Source organism: Ovis canadensis, chromosome 4, assembly GCF_042477335.2.
Source record: "Ovis canadensis isolate MfBH-ARS-UI-01 breed Bighorn chromosome 4, ARS-UI_OviCan_v2, whole genome shotgun sequence".
Lineage (NCBI taxonomy): Eukaryota > Metazoa > Chordata > Mammalia > Artiodactyla > Bovidae > Ovis > Ovis canadensis.
The window spans coordinates 129,554,829-129,573,612 of NC_091248.1; the positions used below are offsets into that span (position 1 = coordinate 129,554,829).

General features: G+C 44.8%; 1 protein-coding gene across 5 annotated transcripts in view; it reads left to right on the plus strand.

The window, feature by feature from the left end:
• Positions 1-3,379: 3,379 nt before the first annotated feature.
• GALNT11 (polypeptide N-acetylgalactosaminyltransferase 11) overlaps positions 3,380-18,784 on the plus strand; it is a 54,643-nt gene continuing 39,238 nt past the window's right edge. The window contains exons 1-2 of one of the 5 annotated variants that reach the window (XM_069588782.1): positions 3,403-3,636; positions 7,124-7,345. The gene's annotated coding sequence lies outside the window, so the exon portion shown is untranslated. Of the gene's footprint in view, positions 4,114-6,577; positions 6,686-7,123; positions 7,346-18,784 lie in introns of those variants that run through there. The other 4 variants (XM_069588785.1, XM_069588778.1, XM_069588783.1 and 1 more) reach the window with 4 other exon arrangements.

Genomic DNA, 18,784 nt, shown 5'->3' on the forward strand with positions numbered 1-18,784 from the left:
TTGGTGATGGACAGGGAGGCATGGCGTGCTGAGATTCATGGGGTCGCAAGGAGTCGGACACGACTGAGCGACTGAACTGAACTGAACTGATGCAGGAGATGCAGGTTCAATTCCTGGGTCAGGAAGATCCCCTGGGTAGGTAATGGCAGCCCACTCCAGAATTCTTGCCCGGAAAACTCTATGGGCAGAGGAGCCTGGGGGGCTACAATCCATGGGGTCGCAACGCGAGACACGACTGAGCGCACACAGCACACGTTTGGTACAGGTGGTTAGGGTAACTTGATTGAGCTTTTACAAGTCAATCTGGCAGAACAAAGCAATAGCCACGTTATTATTATATTCTTGGCACATATTTATACCTTAGCTGCTTCTGCTGCTGCTGCTAAGTCGCTTCAGTCGTGTGCAACTCTGTGCGACCCCATATACGGCAGTCCACCAGGGCTCCCAGGTCCCTGCGATTCTCCAGGCAAGAATACCGGAGTGGGTTGCCATTTCCTTCTTCAGTGCATGAAAGTGAAAATTGAATGTGAAGTCGCTCAGTCGTGTCCGACTCTTAGCGACCCCATGGACTGAAGCCTACCAGGCTCCTCCATCCATGGGATTTTCTAGGCAAGAGTACCGGAGTGGGGTGCCATTGCCTTCTAGCTGCTTCTAGAAAGTAATAAAAAATCAATTGTAATAAATTGATGAATCTATTAAAGTTAGGGTAATATACAAAATAAAAGTTATGCAGCCAAACGCAAAAAGAGAATTGTAGTATAAATTCAGAGAAGCTTCTTGTTTGGTAAGCATAAAGAAAGCTGTTGTAAATACCAACATTGAACCAAGGTGGGGAAATGTTCTTTTTAGAGCCATGGGCCTAACATTGTCTCAGTTTTTTAATGCAATTTAGTTCAGGTACTAGATAACATGAATGAGTCTTAGAAATGATTTAGAAGGTTGCCTAAACAATTTCCTCTTGAATATTATTTCAGCTGACTCTGGAAGAGAAAAGAAATCAGAATCAACATCCTAGTGTTTGGTGTGATTGAAAGCAAATCCATGCTTGCCTGTAGGTGGCAATTTGGGTTTTGGTAGAGAAATTTTAAAATTTGATTCGTATTCTGGAAGTAGTTGAGAAGAATCTGCTTACCTGCACAGTGCTTGTCACGGAACTGTTTTGGGTATGACCAAAAGCTCAGTGAAAGTCGCTCAGTTGTGTCTGACTTTCTGCGACCCTGTGGACTGTAGCCTGCCAGGCTCCTCTGTCCATGGAATTATCCAGGCCAGAATACTGGAGTGGGTAGCCATTTCCTAAGCCTTAAATTAGCCAGAGAATTCTGTAAGAAAAGCATACTTCCAGGAATTCACCTAAGACACAGAGATATGAAATAAAAAAAGAGCCAACACTTACTGAGTGCTCACCATGTTTCATGCCCCTTGGTAAGTACTCTGCATAGATTATCTCATTTCATCCACACAACTTTATAAGCTATTAAATAGTTCCTGTAGTTACTGCCATTTCATAAACCAGAAAACTAATGTTAGAACTTCTCCAGGGTTAGCACTGCCAGATTTAGCAAATAAAAGTACAAGATAGGGACTTCCCCAATGGTCCAGTGGGTAAAACTCTGAGCTCCCACTGTGAGGGGTACAGGGGTTCTGTTCCTGGTCAGGGACCTAAGATACATGAGTGAGTGAAGTCGACTCTTTTGGACCCTGTGGACTGTAGCCCATCAGGCTCCTCCATCCATGGGATTCTCCAGGCAGGAATACTGGAGTGGGTAGCCTTTCCCTTCTCCAGGGGATCTTCCCAACCCAGGGATCAAACCCAGGTCTCCCGCATTACAGGCAGACGCTTTATCCTCTCAGCCACCAGGGAAGCCCATGCTGCACAGCAAAAAGAAAAAGAAAAAGTACAGGATGCCCATGTGAATTTGAATTTTGGATAAACAATAATAATAGCATAAGTATGTCACATGTATTCCTTGGGATATACCAATGAATTGTTTTCTTGTAACTGAAATTTAAATTTTAGGCCTCCTGTATTTCCTCTGGCAACTATACGCACAAATGAACACAACCCATATACTAGCTTAATTCACCCAGCCTCAAAGACCCTGGGTTTAAATGCCATACTGTGAAAAGTATTTTCATGTCATTCTAATGGTAAAAAATTGGAGCTTCTCTGTAGCTCAGTTGGTAAAGAATCTGCCTGCAGTGCACGAGACCTGGGTTTGATCACTGGGTTGGGAAGATCCCCTGGAGAAGGAAATGGTAAACTACTGCAGTATTCTTGCATGGAGAATCCCATGGACAAAGGAGCCTGGCCTGGGCTACAGCCCATGGGCTCACAAGAGTCGGACATGACTTAACGCCAAAACCACCACCAGGTGAAGTTAACGAAAACTTCAGCTTCTGGAATGGTATGGTTGCATGTTAGCTTGATGGGACAGGATGAACCCATCTGAAGTAAGAGCTAGAAACAGATCTGCTCCAGACCCATCAGAAGGACAAATATTTAAATACCATCCAGAGTTGAGGTCACTGGCAGGTCTCCCGCACTTACTGTACCCTGGGACACTGATCTCAAACTTTTAATACATAAATCACCTGGAGATCTCGGTAAAATGCATATTTTAATTACTAAGTTGGTCTGGCGTGGGGCCTGTTGACTGAAAAAAAAATGCATAAGGTACACGTTGAGTATTGCGGTTTATTCAGTGGACAAAACCAAGGACTTAAGCCTGGAATGCAGTCTCTCAGATAGCTCTGAGGGACTGCTCTGAAGAAGTAAGGGAGGAGCCAGGATAGATAAGAATTTCTGCAACAAAGGTCAGACAGTGGGAACTTAAAAGGTTAAAGAAAATCAGATATTGCAAGGAAAGGGATTTAGTGCTTTTCTATGCAGGGGAAGAGGCAAGAGTCTGGGCTGATTGAGATCATTCCTCTGATATGCAGCCTAGCCAAAACCAGAGCCAGAATCCTATTGCTTCCCATCGGCGGAGTGCACAGTTCGGGCGTGGCAAGGTGGCTGGGGGCTGCGGCAGGACTCACCGCAACGCGATGGCTTGAGGACTGCAACACCCTTGGGTCCCCGCTCTGTGGCTGGAGTCAGCGTTTTTAGTAAGCTCCCCGTCCCCCTCCCCATGTGCCTTGCTGGTGTGCTCTACTTTTCTGCTCTCGTCACCAGCTCCTGATATTTTAACCCAAGCTTCTGCCCAGCCTTGACATTTTTAACCCATCATAACATGTGTGTGGGACCGCACATCTTTTAATATGTTTAAGACACCTGTCCTTGATGAGCCCATGTATACGAGAGCTAAGAACCCGCAGCCCGCAGAACTGACCCCGCCCAGCTCACCAGCAGGGGCGGGGCCGCGGCGCGCCCGCAGCGGGCGGTGACGTCAGCGCGGGGGCCGCGGCCCGCTGGTCACGTGGCGCTCGCGGGCGCGCGCTCCGGCCGAGGCGGGCACGGGTTGAGCCCGTGGTGGGGGCGAGGGGCAGAGAAGCCCCTGTGTGCCCGGGGCTGCGTTTCCTGCCAGGCGGCTCCGCCCGCTGCGGCGGCGAATGCGGCTCGGAGCCGGGCCGCGGCGGGAGGGAGGATGTCCCAGCCCGAGTCCCGAGAGGCAGGGGTGCTGCGCTGACGGCGTCGGGGTGAGTAGCGGCGGCCCGGCGGCGTGTGAACCCGCGCGGCCTCCGTCCGTGTCCTCAGCGCGAGCGGCCGCGGCCCCTGCTGCCCCGAGGGGGCGAGCTCCGGCGGCTTCCTCCGCCTCGGCCGCCGCCTGCCTCCGCGGGGTCTGGGGCCGCAGACCCGGCGTGCGGCCGGGGGTGGCCTGAGGAGACGCCGGGCCCTGTGGGGGCGGCGGGCGGCGCGGGGAGCCACCCCCGGCCCCGCCGGCGCGTCTGAGAAAACGCGGTGCCTCAGAAACGACTGCGGGGAATTGCAAACATCTAGACACCGGAGCGCCTCGAGGAGTGCACGCCCTGGGGCCCAGCCCTCGGTTTCCACAGTATTCGGGCAGTGTGCGACCGTTCCTTGAAGGATTTTTGAAGAAAAACACAATTTTGCTTTCTTCATGGTTGGGTGGTGCCACTCAGGCTTTGACCGGGTCCTCGCAGGGCATTCGGTGGGTGAGCATCTGAAGTTTGCCTTTTCTGTTTCTTTGAAGTGCACTTGTTGAAGAAATTGGCTGCCTTGCACAGTTGCCCAGGCTCTTAACATACGTGTGGTTTACATACAGAAATATCGAGCCCCCACCCTCCTCCATTTCTGGTTGATTTCACCCTTTAAGGAATTTGAATACGCTCGTGATGGAAGAGCTTCGTGTATTTTTCTCATCGAAGATATTTCGTCCTGCGGGCCTTTTTACTCTGTGTTAGGAAAGCGATAGGTTTGTTGGTTTTCCAAATATAAGATGAAATTATAACTTTGAAATGCTTCTCACGCTGCCATGCACCAATAAAATACCAATAAAATATTGTGGTGGTCGTTTCGTCCCTCGAAATAATAAGCCAGACCTCCCCCGCCCCCCGCCCCTTTAACTCCTTTCAGTTCTTTGCTATTACCTAGATAAATACCATATGTTAAGTTCTACTCTGCCTTGACAAAAAATCGAAACCAGAAAACCTCTCTACCCTCAGTATATATCAGCTGAGATTTTCAAGTTAAACGTCATGAACTAGTCCACGCTTTTCCCGCCTTCTCTTGACAGTTCTGCGCTGTTCTTTGCAATTTGAGTTCTATCTTCACTTTTCTTTTTTAGGCTTTTATTGTGGTAAAGTACACATAACTTGAAGTTTATTGTTCTGACCGTTTTTAAAGTATACAACTCAGGTATTAAGTACATTCACAATATTGTGTCACCATAACCACTGTTTCCAAAAGTTTTTTACTCTAAACACAAAGTCCAGTAGCTCCTCTCTTCCTCTCCCCCAGTCCCTTCTGCCTCTGAATTTGTTTGTTCTAGATGCCTCACAGGATGGAAATCATACAATAGTTGCCCTTTTCAGCTTATTTCACATCAGTTTTCAAGGTTCATCCACGCTGTAGTGTATCTCAGACTTCGTTCCTTTGTATGGCTGGATACATACATACATATGGCCGAGGGGCTGTATAACAATTTGTTTCTCCATTGATGGACACTAGGTTGCTGCCATTTTTTGCCTACTGTGAATAACGCTGCTGTGAACCTGTGTTTACATGTGTCTGTATGAGTTTCTGTTTTTGATTCTTTGGGATATACATACCTTGGCGTGGAATTGCTGGGTCATATGGTAAATCTGTGTGTTTTTTGACTTGTTTTTGTTTTATTTTTAAAGAACCCTTCCCCTCCATTTAAAAAGTTTCATTAAATTTGTTGCAATATTGTTCTCTGTTTGGGGTTTTTGGCCATGAGGCATGTGGAACCTTAGTTCCCCACCAGGGATTGAAGCCACACACCCTGCGTTTGGAAGTGCTCCTCACAGACTTAACTGAGTGTTGCTTTCTGTCCTCCTTTCTCCGGCAGGGTCCTATATCTGGTCAAGCTGACAAGTGCAGGCAGTGCTGCCTCTGATTCTCCTTGCCACTCACTTTCACAGCTCTATTGCAAACCGAGCCTCTTTTGGGAATTTTTTTTTTCTAACTGGCTCCCTGGCTCTAGATTTTATTTCCGTCTGTCCCAAATCATTTTATACATTGTTCCTAGGATTTTCTTCCTAAGGTACATTTGCTTAAAAACCCTAGTTAGCTTCATTTTGCTTGTAGAATGAGTTAATTCTCACCCTCAGGGTCATAGCCCCAGCCTGTCCTCATAGAATTAGTCATTTCCACTAACCTTAACCAGATGTGTGTATTCCTTGTAACCAACAGTCCTACTTACTATTCTTTTTGAAAAATGGAAAACAAATACATGTTGCAGTTTCTTTAAGACTTCAGCTTTCTGCTTGAGATATTTTAGCTTTTGGGCCATTGAAGTCTTAATCTTTAAAGTCAAATCTTAAGTTCTATAAGGCATTTCCTTTAAGTATTTTTTTTTTAATATACAAATTTAATTTGTCCTTTCTACTTGTTTCTATATACTGTGTTTTATATCTGTATTGTAGCATTTTTTGGAGTTTGCTTTAGGAAATGCCTAGTTTTTCACCCGATTTATTATTTCTTTAGGATTTTTATTCGTAGAGAAAGTAGGATTATTGGCCGTAAGGGTATAAAGGTTTTTAAGGGCTTTCCTGGTGGCTCAGACGGTGAAAATTCTGCCTGCAGTGTAGGAGACCGAAAGTTGGATCTCTGGGTGGGGAAAACCTGGAGAAGATGGAATGGCAGCACACTCCAGTATTCTTGCCTGGAGAATTACATGGACAGAGGAATCTGGCGGGCCCATGGGGTCACAAAGAATCGGGCACCACTGAGCAACTAACACTAACTTTTCAAGAGTTGAAAAATAGTAGCTTATTTTTATTTGCATGTCTGTAGTAATTATTGAGACTGAAGACTTTTTCATATGTGTTTCCCTGTTCATCCAAGTTGTTTCATTTATCAGTATAGCTGATCCTTGAACAATGCAGATTTGAACTGCATGCACAGGTCCATTAATTTGCAAATTTTTTTCAACAGTAAATACTACAGTACAGCAAAATCTGCAACTGGTTGAACCCTGCAGTACAGAGGTACTGAAGATATGGAGGGCCTACCATAAAAGTGGATTTTCCAACTGCCTGGAAGGTTGACATTTCTACCTGCCTCCTTGTTCAAGGGTTCGAAAAATGTTACATGTAGAGTCCCAGCCCCGGTGTTACAGAATAGAGTTTCTCAAACTTGGCACTGTTGACATTTTGAGCCAGATAATTTTTCATTGTTTGGGGCTGTTCTGTGCATTGTAGGGGATTTAGCAACATCCCTGGCCTCTCCCTACCAGGTGTTAGCAGGGTCCCTGGTCATGGCACCCAAAAGCATTTCCAGACATTACCAAAAGACTCCGGTGGTGCTGAGTTTCCCCAGACATTGCCAAATATCTTGGGCTCTGGCTGAGACCCACTGGAGTGTAGAGAGTGGGCTTGGAGCCAGGAGCCCAACTTCTGTGGGGCAGTTCACCCTTCTGCTACTCTGTGTCTGTACATCACCTGCAACAGGCGTTTCCATGTGGACATTCTGTTTCTGCAGGCTAGTTTGTAAAGTTGATCTCCAGTGAATCTTCCAGGAGGAAGCAGAAGTGAGGAGAAGACAGTTAATATATATGAATACACAACCCATAAGGATAGACTACTAGAATCTGTGTCCTGTGATTCCATGGACAAGAATTATTTGAGGACTTAATCATGTAAGCACATTATAACCCCTGGAAACCAACCTACATACAGAGTCAAAGGAGCATTTGGTTGTTGGGTAAGATATATATATCAATACCCACATATATATGTATAAAGACATATAAAAGTTTTACTTCGCAAAATTTCAGACATTAAGAAAAGTGATTGTACATAAGTTATTAATGATCAGTTTTTTTAATGTTATCTTTGTCATTATGGACTCATGGATAGTTATCTTTACTTTGGGCTATAATGCAGTGCCGCTTTATTTTGTGGCTTAAATTGTTTTAGGTATGGCCTTTGTGAGCTCTTATATTTCGTTCCATCTGTTCCTTTAACATGTCCCCATCATTCTGGGATTTCTTTTTTCCTGTTTTTTTTTTTTGTGTGTGTGTGTGTCATTTTCTTACTTTATGGCACTACAAGGTACTTGAGGCTTATCTTACATATTTCCTTTCCCAGTCCAAGAGTCAGTCATTTCTTCAAGGAGCTTTGGTTCTTTTTATTGGAGAATTCTGTTAGAAACCAAGATTTGGGCACTAGGTATGCTTGTTGTCATGGGGGTGTTATTCTCCTAGACCCTCTCAGCTGATAAGCAAGAAAATACATGTGTACATATATGGACTGTTCATAGGGTTCTCCAGGCAAGAATACTGAAGTGGTTGCCATTCTCTTCTCCAGTGGGCCACATTTTGTCAGAACTCTCCATCATGACCCGTCCATCTTGGGTGGCTCTACACGGCATGGCTCACAGTTTCATTGAGTTAGACAAGGCTGTGGTCAGTGTGATCAGATTGGTTAGTTTTCTGGGACTGTGGTTTTTAGTCTGTCTGCCCTCTGATGGAGAAGGATAAGAGGCTTATGGAAGCTTCCTGGTGGGAGAGACTGACTGAGGGGGACTGGGTCTTGTTCTGATGGGCGGGGCTGTGCTCAGTAAATCTTTAATCCAATTTTCTGTTGATGGGTGGAGCTGTGTTCCCTACCTGCTATTTACCTGGGGTCCAACTATGGTGGACATGAGTTTGGGTGGACTCCAGGAGTTGGTGATGGACAGGGAGGTCTGGCGTGCTGCTGTTCATTGGTCTCAAAGAGTCGGACACGACTGAGCAACTGAACTGAAACTGTGGTGGAGGTGATGAAGATCATGGTGACCTCCTTCAAAAGGTCCCATGATGCACTGCTGCACTCACTGCCCCCAGCCCTGCAGCAGGCCACTGCTGACCCACGCCTCCACCGGAGACTCCTGGACACTCCCAGGCAAGTCTGGGTCAGTCTCCTGTGGGGTCACTGCTCTTTCTCCTGGGTCCTGGTGCACGAGGTCCTGTTTGTGCCCTCCAGGAGTCTATTTCCCAGTCCTGTGTGAGTTCTGGCAGCTCTGTGGTGGGGTTAACGGCGACCTCCTCCAAGAGGGCTTATGCCACACCCAGGTCTATGGTAAAGGAAATCAGTCTGGAATATTGATTGGAAGGGCTGATGTTGAAGCTGAAACTAAAACTTTGGCCACGTAATGCGAAGAACTGCCTCATTTGAAAAGACCCTGATGTTGGGAAAGATTAAAGGCAGGAGGAGAAGGGGATGACGGAGGATGAGATGGTTGGATGGCATCACTGACTCAATGGCATTAATTTGAGTAAACTCTGGGAGTTGGTGATGGACAGGGAGGCCTGGCGTGCCTTTATCCCTAATTATCCAATGAAATCTGCTCTGTCTGAAGTTAATGTGGTTACTTTAGCTTTCTTTTGGTTACTGTTAGCATGGTATATAGCTTTCCATCCTTTTACTTTTTCTTGTTCTTGTTAGTTACTAAGTCCTGACTTTTTGCGGCCCTGTGGACTGCAGCACACCAGGCTTCCCTGTCCTTCACTATCTCCCGGAGCTTGCTCAAACTCATGTCCATTGAGTCAGTGATGCCATCCAACCGTCTCATCCTTTGTTGCCCCCTTCTCCTGCCTTCAGTCTTTCCCAGCATCAGGGTCTTTTCCAGTGAGTCAGCTCTTCGAATCAGGTGGCCAAAATATTGGAGCATCAGTCCTTTCAATGAATATTCAGGGTTGATTTCCTTTAGGATTGACTGGTTTGATCTCCTTGCTGTCCAAGGGACTGTTCAGAGTCTTCTCTAACGCCACAGTTCTAAAGCATCAATTCTTCGTCTCTCAGCCCTCTTTATGGTCCAACTCTCACATCCATACATGACTACTGGAAAAACCATATTTCTGAGGGACCATTATTGTGCCTACCACATAGCATATCATTATATTTCTTAAAAAAAATTTTTGGTGATTGCCCTAGAGTTTACAATATACATTTTAAACTAACCCCTGAATCTGCCTTAAAGTAATGTAATTCTGGTGTCTCAGTGGTGAAGAATCTTCCTGCCAACACAAGAGACGTGGTTTTGATTCCCAGGTTGAGAAGATCCCCTGGAGGAGGAAATGGCAACACACTCCAGTATTCATGCCTGGAAAATCCAGTGGACAGAGGAGCCTGGTGGGCTACAGTGCACGGGTTCATAACAGAGTCAGACACGAGTTGGCAACTAAACAACAATAATAATATTGCTTGGTGTGTGAATAGGTTTCTCCCACCCAGCCCTGTGGCCTTGCTGTCATTCACTTACCAGTGTGCTGTGATCACCCAGTTGCTGTGTGGTTGTTCAGTCCTTCAGTCGTGTCCGACTGTTTTTGCAACCCCCATGGACTGTAGCCTACCAGTCTCCTCTGTCCTTGGGATTTCCCAGGCAAGAATACTGGAGTGAGCTGCCATTTCCTCCTCCAGGGGGTCTTTGAGACCCAGGAATTGAACCCATGTCTCCTGCATTGCAGGCAGATTCTTTACTGCGGAGCCAGTGGGAATGTCCTTGTTCTGTTATTTTGTTCTGCCCTTGTTCTGGTTGTCTTTTAGGTCAGATAAGAATAAGAAAAGTAAAGGATTTTATTTTCAGTATATTTATCCCTTCTCTGATGCTCTTATTTTCTTTATGTAGATCCAGGTTTCTGACCTGTATCATTTTTCTTCTGCTTGAAGATTTTTTTTTTCCATTTTTTTTCAGGACAGGGCTGCTTGTGATGAGTTTGTCAGTTTTTTTTTTTTAATGATAAAGCCTTTATTTCTCCTTCATTTTGAATAATAATATCAATGAATATAGAATTCTGAGGTGGTGATGAGGTTTCATACTTTAAATATTTTACTCTCCTCTTGCTTGCATGATGAGAAGTCCACTGTAATTCTCTTTCCTCTGTAGATAAAATGTTCTTCCCTACCTGTAGCTGCTTTCAAGATTTTGTATTTGTCTTTTGATGGTCTGAATATGATATGGGTACTCTCAGCTTCCTAGGGTCTGTTGTTAATTTTGGAAAGTTCTTGGCTATTATTATTTCAGATGTTTTTTCTGCTTCCTTTTTTCCTTCTGATATTCCAGTAATGTGTATGTGTTATACTTTCTGAAATTGCCCCACAGTTTTTGGATATTGTTTATTTCGTTCTTTTTTCTCTTTGCATTTAAGTTTGCAGAGTGTCTGCTGACCTGTGTTCCAGCTCACTGCTGCTTTCTCTGGCTGTGTGGAGTCTCTGATGCGCCCACGGAAGGCGTTCCTTATAGCTTTTGCAGCGCTGTTGGTGTTTAGCATTTCCTTTTGATTCTTTCTCACTGTTTCCATCATCCTCCTATTCTTGCATGTTGTCTTTTTCCATTAGAGCCCTTAACATATTAATGACAGATATTTTAAATTCCTTGTCTGCCAGTCCCCAAATCTGTGTCATCTAATTCTGGTTCTAATGATTGCTTTGTTTTGGTGACTGTTTTCTCTTTTATTAAACTTTGCATTTTGCTGTTGTTTTTGAAAGGCTGTTGTCTTGTATCAGGTAATAGGAACTAATAAAGGTTTGGCAGTGTTTAATGTTTGCAGTAGTTACAGGTTCCAGAGGCTTCGGATTCTTCTAGTGCCCTGTTCGTATAAGCACTGTTCCCCAGAGAGAGTCTGTGTCAGCTCTGAGTGCTAAGTCACTTTAATCATGTCCTACCTTTGCAACGCCATGGACTGTATCCCACTAGGCTCCTCTGTCTATTGGATTCTCCAGGCAGGAATACTGGAGTGGGTTGCCTTGCCCCACCTCCAGGGGATCTGCCTGACCCAGGGATCAAACCCATGCCTCTTAACGTCTACCTGCATTGGCAGAGTGCCCCTGGGAAACCTGCATCAGCTGCAGCACGCTAGCATTCTGTTTGGAGCCCTGCTGGTGTTGTGGTGAAGTGTGAGCAAGGGTAAGAATTCTGTAATCTTCCCATCAAATCTCAGCCTGTCTGTGACCTTCACAAGTGTTCTCCATTACTGTAGCTTTGCTCCTCCCTGCCACCCACTCCCGCCCCTAGCTGCAGTTTCCAGTCTGTTTTATAGAAGCCTTCACCTTTGTTGGTTACTTTTTTCCCGTGGTGGCTCAGATGGTTAAGAATCTGCCTGTAATGCAGGAGACCTAGGATTGATCCCTGGGTCAGGAAGATCCCCTGTTAAAGGGAATGCAGTCCACTCTGGTGCTCTTGCCTGGAGAATCCCATGGACAAAGGAGCCTAGTGGGCTACAGTCCATGGGGTCACAAAGAACTGGACAGGACTGAATAGCAAGGAGAGATAAGAAAGCCTTCCTCAGAGATCAATGCAGAGAAATAGAGAATACAACAGAGAATACAACAGAATGGGAAAGACTAGAGATCTCTTCAAGAAAATTAGAGATACCAAGGGAACATTTCATGCAAAGATGGGCTCAATAAAGGACAGAAATGGTCTGGACCTAACAGAAGCAGAAGATATTAAGAAGAGCTGGCAAGAATACACAGAACTATACAAAAAAGATCTTCACCACCCAGATAACCATGATGGTGTGATCACACATCTAGAGCCAGACATCCTGAAATGTGAAGTCAAGTGGGCCTTACAAAACATCACTATGAACAAAGCTAGTGGAGGGGATGGAATTCCAGTTGAGCTATTTCAAATCCTAAAAGATGATGCTGTGAAAGTGCTGCACTCAATATGCCAGCAAATGTGGAAAACTCAGCAGTGGCCACAGGACTGGAAAAGGTCAGTTTTCATTCCAATCCCACAGAAAGGCAATGCCAAAGAATGCTCAAACTACCACACAATTGCACTCATCTCACATGCTAGTAAAGTAATGCTCAAAATTCTCCAAGCCAGGCTTCTGCAATATGTGAACTGTGAACTTACGGATGTTCAAGCTGGTTTTAGAAAAGGCAGAGGAACCAGAGATCAAATTGCTGACGTCCGCTGGATCATGGAAAAAGCAAGAGAGTTCCAGAAAAAACATCTATTTCTGCTTTATTGACTATGCCAAAGCCTTTGATTGTGTGGATCACAATAAACTGTGGAAAATTCTGAAAGAGATGGGAATACCAGACCACCTGACCTGCCTCTTGAGAAACCTGCATGCAGGTCAGGAAGCAACAGTTAGAACTGGACATGGAACAGACTGGTTCCAAATAGGAAAAGGAGTATGTCAAGGCTGTATATTGTCACCCTGCTTATTTAACTTATATACAGAGTGCATCATGAGAAACGCTGGACTGGAAGAAACACAAGCTGGAATCAAGATTGCCGGGAGAAATATCAATAACCTCAGATATGCAGATGACACCACCCTTATGGCAGAAAGTGAAGAGGAACTAAAAAGCCTCTTGATGAAAGTGAAAGAGGAGAGTGAAAAAGTTGGCTTAAAGCTCAACATTCAGAAAACGAAGATCATGGCATCTGGTCCCATCACTTCATGGGAAATAGATGGGGAAACAGCGGAAACAGTGTCAGACTTTATTTTTCTGGGCTCCAAAATCACTGCAGATGGTGATTGCAGCTATGAAATTAAAAGACGCTTACTCCTTGGAAGAAAAGTTATGACCAACCTAGATAGTATATTCAAAAGCAGAGACATTACTTTGCCGACTAAGGTCCGTCTAGTCAAGGCTATGGTTTTTCCTGTGGTCATGTATGGATGTGAGAGTTGGACTGTGAATAAAGCTTAGCGCTGAAGAATTGATGCTTTTAAACTGTGGTGTTGGAGAAGACTCTTGAGAGTCCCTTGGACTGCAAGGAGATCCAACCAGTCCATCCTGAAGGAGATCAGCCCTGGGTGTTCTTTGGAAGGAATGATGCTGAAGCTGAAGCTCCAGTACTTTGGCCACCTCATGCAAAGAGTTGACTCATTGGAAAAGACTCTGATGCTGGGAGGGATTGGGGGCAGGAGGAGAAGGGGACGACCGAGGATGAGATGGCTGGATGGCATCATGGACTCGATGGACGTGAGTCTGAGTGAACTCCGGGAGATGGTGATGGACAGGGAGGCCTGGCGTGCTGCGATTCATGGGGTCGCAGAGTCTGGACAGGACTGAGCAACTGAACTGAACTGAATGACTAACACTTTCCCCCCTCGGGTTTGACTGGAGGGCTAGGAGGGGCTGGAGGAATGTCTTTCTTAATCTAGAGAAAGCTCTGGTGTCTTTTGTCCCTGGAGGATAAGCCTGTGTTAGACTCTGGGCTAGTGTTTTGCAGTGATTATTCTTCTCCTTCCCTGCCGGGGATCAGTCTGGGGCCTGCACGTGCACTGTGGTGGGATTCCTGGAGGTAAAGCCCTCCGAGGTGCAGCCCCTCCCTGCTGCAGACTGCATTCTCCTAGTCTCTCCCTTTCAGGCCAGTTTATGGTGCAGCTACTGCTCCAGGTAAGCAGATCTCAGCTGTGTGTCTCCAGGTTTTCAGCGGTAGTTTGTCCTGTAACCTTTGTTCCCTGATGGGTTCAAAAGTCATTGATTTTCGGTTTATTTTTGTACAGAGATAGCTTCTAAGTCCTTTTTTTTTTCATACAGGAGCTGAAAGCATGCTTTTTAACTTAGATTTTATGACTTGTTACCATCTTGAATGAACCAGACACATAGGTTCAGGACTGCAGTGTTGGATCTGAGAGTTGCTTATGTTGGCTGCATTTGATTCTTCATATTTACCTACTAATTAACAGTTATTTCAAGCTACATTGTCTTTGAGCTTTTGATTTCCTTGGAAAAGCTTGTCACTTTAAGTTTTTTTTTTTTTGCTAGTCAGAAAAATATCTTGCAACTGTTCGGAAGAACTTAAATAATTTTACTTAGTTGTTGGCTGCTGGGTCTTTACTGCTTTTGCTCTGGGTTTCTCCAGTAGTGGTGAGTAGGGGCTACCCTTGGTTGCGGTGCTCCATCTTCTCAGTGCAGGAGACTTGTTTGATCCTTGGGCTGGGAAGATCCCCTGGAGAAGGGAATGGCCACCCACTCCAGTATTCTTGCCTGGAGAATCCCATGGACAGAGGAGCCTGACGGGCTACAGTCCATGGGATCACAAGAGTTGGACACGACTTAAGAGGCTAAACTACTGCCACCATCTGGAAAGCCCCCTGAAGCAAATCCTGAGATATAAGTTCAGATCCACATGGTGAGTAATCCAGGACACACCAGCGGGGGAATGAGGAAGTGAGGGCAGGAAAGCCAGGTAGTCAGGGGTGTGTTGTGAAGCCAGTTGCCACTGTGGGCAATGAGAACCGAGTCATGCTGAGAACAAGGGCTGGTGGAGAATGCGGGGGGCAGTCACTCTGGCTCTGAGAGGCTGCGGCTTCTAGCAGCCTGCTGTGGGGGCCGCCGCTTGGGAGGGCCCATTCCCCCAGAGTGTGGGCCCGCCCGCAGGTGAGCAGATGGACTCCAGAGGCTGGAGATACGGCGCTGGCGTGTGGAAGTCAACCCCGTGCAGGATGGTGAGGCTCCGGAGGATGTGCAGGTGGCGCTGTCTGCCGTATCGATTTCCTGCGGCCTAAGTCAACAGGAGCAACTAGGACTGAAACTGGCTGTTTGCCACTGAGATTCATTTGCTTTCTAGACCTCCTGAGGTGGTAGAATGCATTCAGAAATGAGTTTCTGAAAAAAAAAACCCAATATTCTGTCACAGTATGGTTTTCTCATGTCTCTTTTTAGCAGTGCCTAGCCTGTTCCCTTTGAAATACAAAAGGCAACAGTTTAGAACATAACCCTGGCCTTGTGCTTCTGGTAATGGCAGTCTGGGTAGCTTCATTCAAGACAGTTGATGCTTTTGAAAAGCCTGAGAATTTACAAATAGTAAAGAATTACTGGGTTCCAATTTTAGGAGATGATAGAAATCCAGAGAGGTGAACGAACATCTTGTTTGGGAGGAGAGTTACTGATACCTTGACTCTTGTGGGAAATGTAAGTTTATGTTAAAAAAAGAAAATCACTGGATGACTTCTATTTTTTTTTTAAGGAATGGCAAATTGAGAATCACTGGTTTCTTATTTACCAGATGGTTACAAAGCAACGAAGGACATAGGGTCACTGGGATTCAAATCTAGTTTTTCCCCTTACTAGCTGTGTATCCTTAGAGCAAGTTACTTAATTTCTCTAAAACTAAGAGGGGAAAAGATAAGATTCATTGTTCTCTTCCTTTCTGTCTTACACCCTGGAATATTATCTGTTCTGTTTTTTGTTCATCTTACTTTGCACGCTTGACTAATGTACATAAACCACTCTGTCAGCGCTGGACACCACTAGAGACTCTTGAGACGCTTGCAGAATAAAACCGTCAGTAGCCGTGGTTTAGGGATTGTCAGCTCCACTAGTCTGTCTTTGGACCCTGGGGCAAAGCTGGCTGCAGAGGCCATGCTGACCATGGATGTGTGTATGCTTGTAGGTATTCTGTGTGTGTGGATATCTCGGAACACTTACTTCTAACAACGATTCTTTTTTCTTTTTCATTCATTTCATCCTTATCTGATATACTTTTGACTTAATCTTCCTTCTTATGGGCAGAAAGGGGACAAGCAGTAATAGTTCTTGTGGTTCTGGGGGCTGTGTTTATGTACTGTTCATTTTGTGCCCCTCCATGAGAAGCTGCAGTCTGGGGTGTACCCTGCGTGGTCTCGTGGTTAGGACTTGGTGCTTTCACTGTCGTGGCCTGGGTTCAGCCTCTGGTCTGGGAAGTGATCCCACAAGCCATTTGATGCAGCCAGAAAAAAAAAAGTTGCAATCTGGAGGCTGGTCAGCAGCTCAGCAGCTTTTGGAGTTTTGAATTTGAATTGCTTTAGCTGGGGGACGTGCCCTGATACTTAGAACCACACTTATTTTGTCTCTCTTTCCTCTTCATTATCTGCTTGGGTTCTGACTACATTTGAGTTTAAATCCCTGTGCTGAGATGATATGGGCTGTTTCTGCTGGGACTGAAGAAAAGACCAAATGTCAGCTGCAGTTAGGGCATTTCTTGAGGATGCCTGGCAATCTTGACCAGATCCATGGGGTCCGAAATGGGGTAAAGTATGACCGTTGTAATAAAGAAGCTTTAGCATGTATAATAGAATACAGAGTTAGAAAGACCTTGAGAGTAATGATTCCAGGAAGTAGATGTTGGTTGTGCAGGCCCTTTTGAGCCTGTGGTCACTGTCTTCTTCCTGTCTTCCGTAGGTCTTAACCTAGGGAGAGCTGCTCCTTACTGGAGCATTTGATGGGAGAGAGTATTAAAGAACAGTGGTTAGCCTCATTAGCTTCTATCAGCCCTTATTCACTGACAAAGCAGGTGTCCTAAGCTTGGTAATTTTAAGTAATTTGTCATATTTTCTATCCTTTTGGTTTTCTTTAGTGTTTAAATTTGCTTTTCTCTCCATCCAATCAACATTACCATGTGGTTTTCCTCTGCATTTGAGATATCATATATAGACACTTACATGTGTTTCTGCTCCTTGATTTTCTTATAGAGAGGACATTCATAAATATCAAAAGGTCAAAGGATTATTCCCATAGAGCTCATGATGTCTGGCATTTGCTCTGAACCTTTCCTAGTTCAATAATCGCCTTAGTTGTAATTATGAAATATATTTCTTTCTAGCCTTCAGAGTAGACAAGGAATGGGAAAGAACAGTGTGTATTTCTGTGTTGTCATCACTTGGTAATTTTACAGGGGATGTAGGAAAGGCACTGTTATAAGTCAGTACTGACTCTAGCTGAGGCAAAATATGACTCTCTCTCACGGAAAAAGCTACAAAACGTTTACTGTTTGACCCTTTGGAATATGTACTGATGAGAAAACAGCTGGAAACTACTGAAAGGTAAATACTTAACATTTAGAGATAAACGTTATAATTATTTGGTGCTGAAATGAGGGCTGTCTTGCTTGATTAAATAGAATTGTCTCATTGGTCTCGTAGTTAAAAAAGATGGCTATTGAAATAGGCACACTAATTTCAGAGTAGATAATGATTTATAGAGAAAACGTAATTTTTCAAATCATGCTTTTAGAATATTTGTTCAGTGTCCAAATTTTATTGTCAAATTTTTGACAAATTAATGGATTTAAAATATTTCTTCCTTTAAGGATGCTAAAATCTCTTTGCTTCTGAAGTTAAAAGGCCATATATTTCATTTGAAGCCTTAAAATATTTAATCCTCTCCAAATTGGTTCTTGTTTTTAAATTAGGAAGTTTTTTCCTAAGAAAATTTTTACCTTTATTATTAAAGAAATACATACTCTTCATATTTCTTTTTAAATGAAGAAAAGTAGATAGAGTGTTATCCATAGTGCTACCAGCTTGAATCTGTTGCATCTGTTTTTCATTAATTACAAATAACACTATAATGTTTTGTGGCTAGGGTAGGAAGATTAAAAATAACCAGTAGAATTTGCAGCAAAACATTGATAGACTTCAGGGTTTTTAAAATTTGTAACTTCTTGTTCATCTACATTTTGATGAGAAAGACAGCTTTTGGGGAAAACAACTTTGTTTTTCTGAGTTGTTGTCTGGGCCTCTTACATGATAATGACTCCTGGTCAGGATGCTCGCACTTTGCCACTTTGCTTTTCCCAGGGCATCGGTTAAAATAGCGGCTTAGCGTTAAGCAGGCAGAAAGTCACGACCACCCCAGTCAGTCAGAGGCGCTTGCTACCCTGCCCTCTCTCCTGCTGATGTCCTCAGACAGAGAAATGCCCCTCTCGCCGCCCCGCCGCCAATTCTGGGATCCATAAGTAATAATACGTCTCATATGTCAACTTAAAAAAAAGCACAATGCAAGAATCGCGAGTTAAGTTTCATGTGGGGCAAAATGAGGACTGCAGCCTGGGAGACAGCACCTCCGAGAGCTCTGAGACACTGTGCCAGAGAGGCAGCGGGGCAGGACGGTGTATGTGTGACCTTAGCGATGGGGGCATGCGTGCAGTCGAGCACATGTTTTTCCGGAAGGTTTCTGCTAGTCAGGTGAAGCGTTCTGCTAGTCACGAGACCGTTGTCACCGCGAGGAATTTGAGTGCTCTCCCAGATATGAGGAGATACAGGGTCTGGCTCATAAAACCGGCTCCTGAAGATGTCTCAACCGCCTGAAGGCCTGTCTTGCTGGCTTTTCCCCTAGCACGGCATGCCTCCTTCCCTGCTTTCTACCCTGAGCTCCTTTCAGAGGGTGCTGAAAACCAGCAGCTGCAGCAGCACATGCTTTAAGCCTT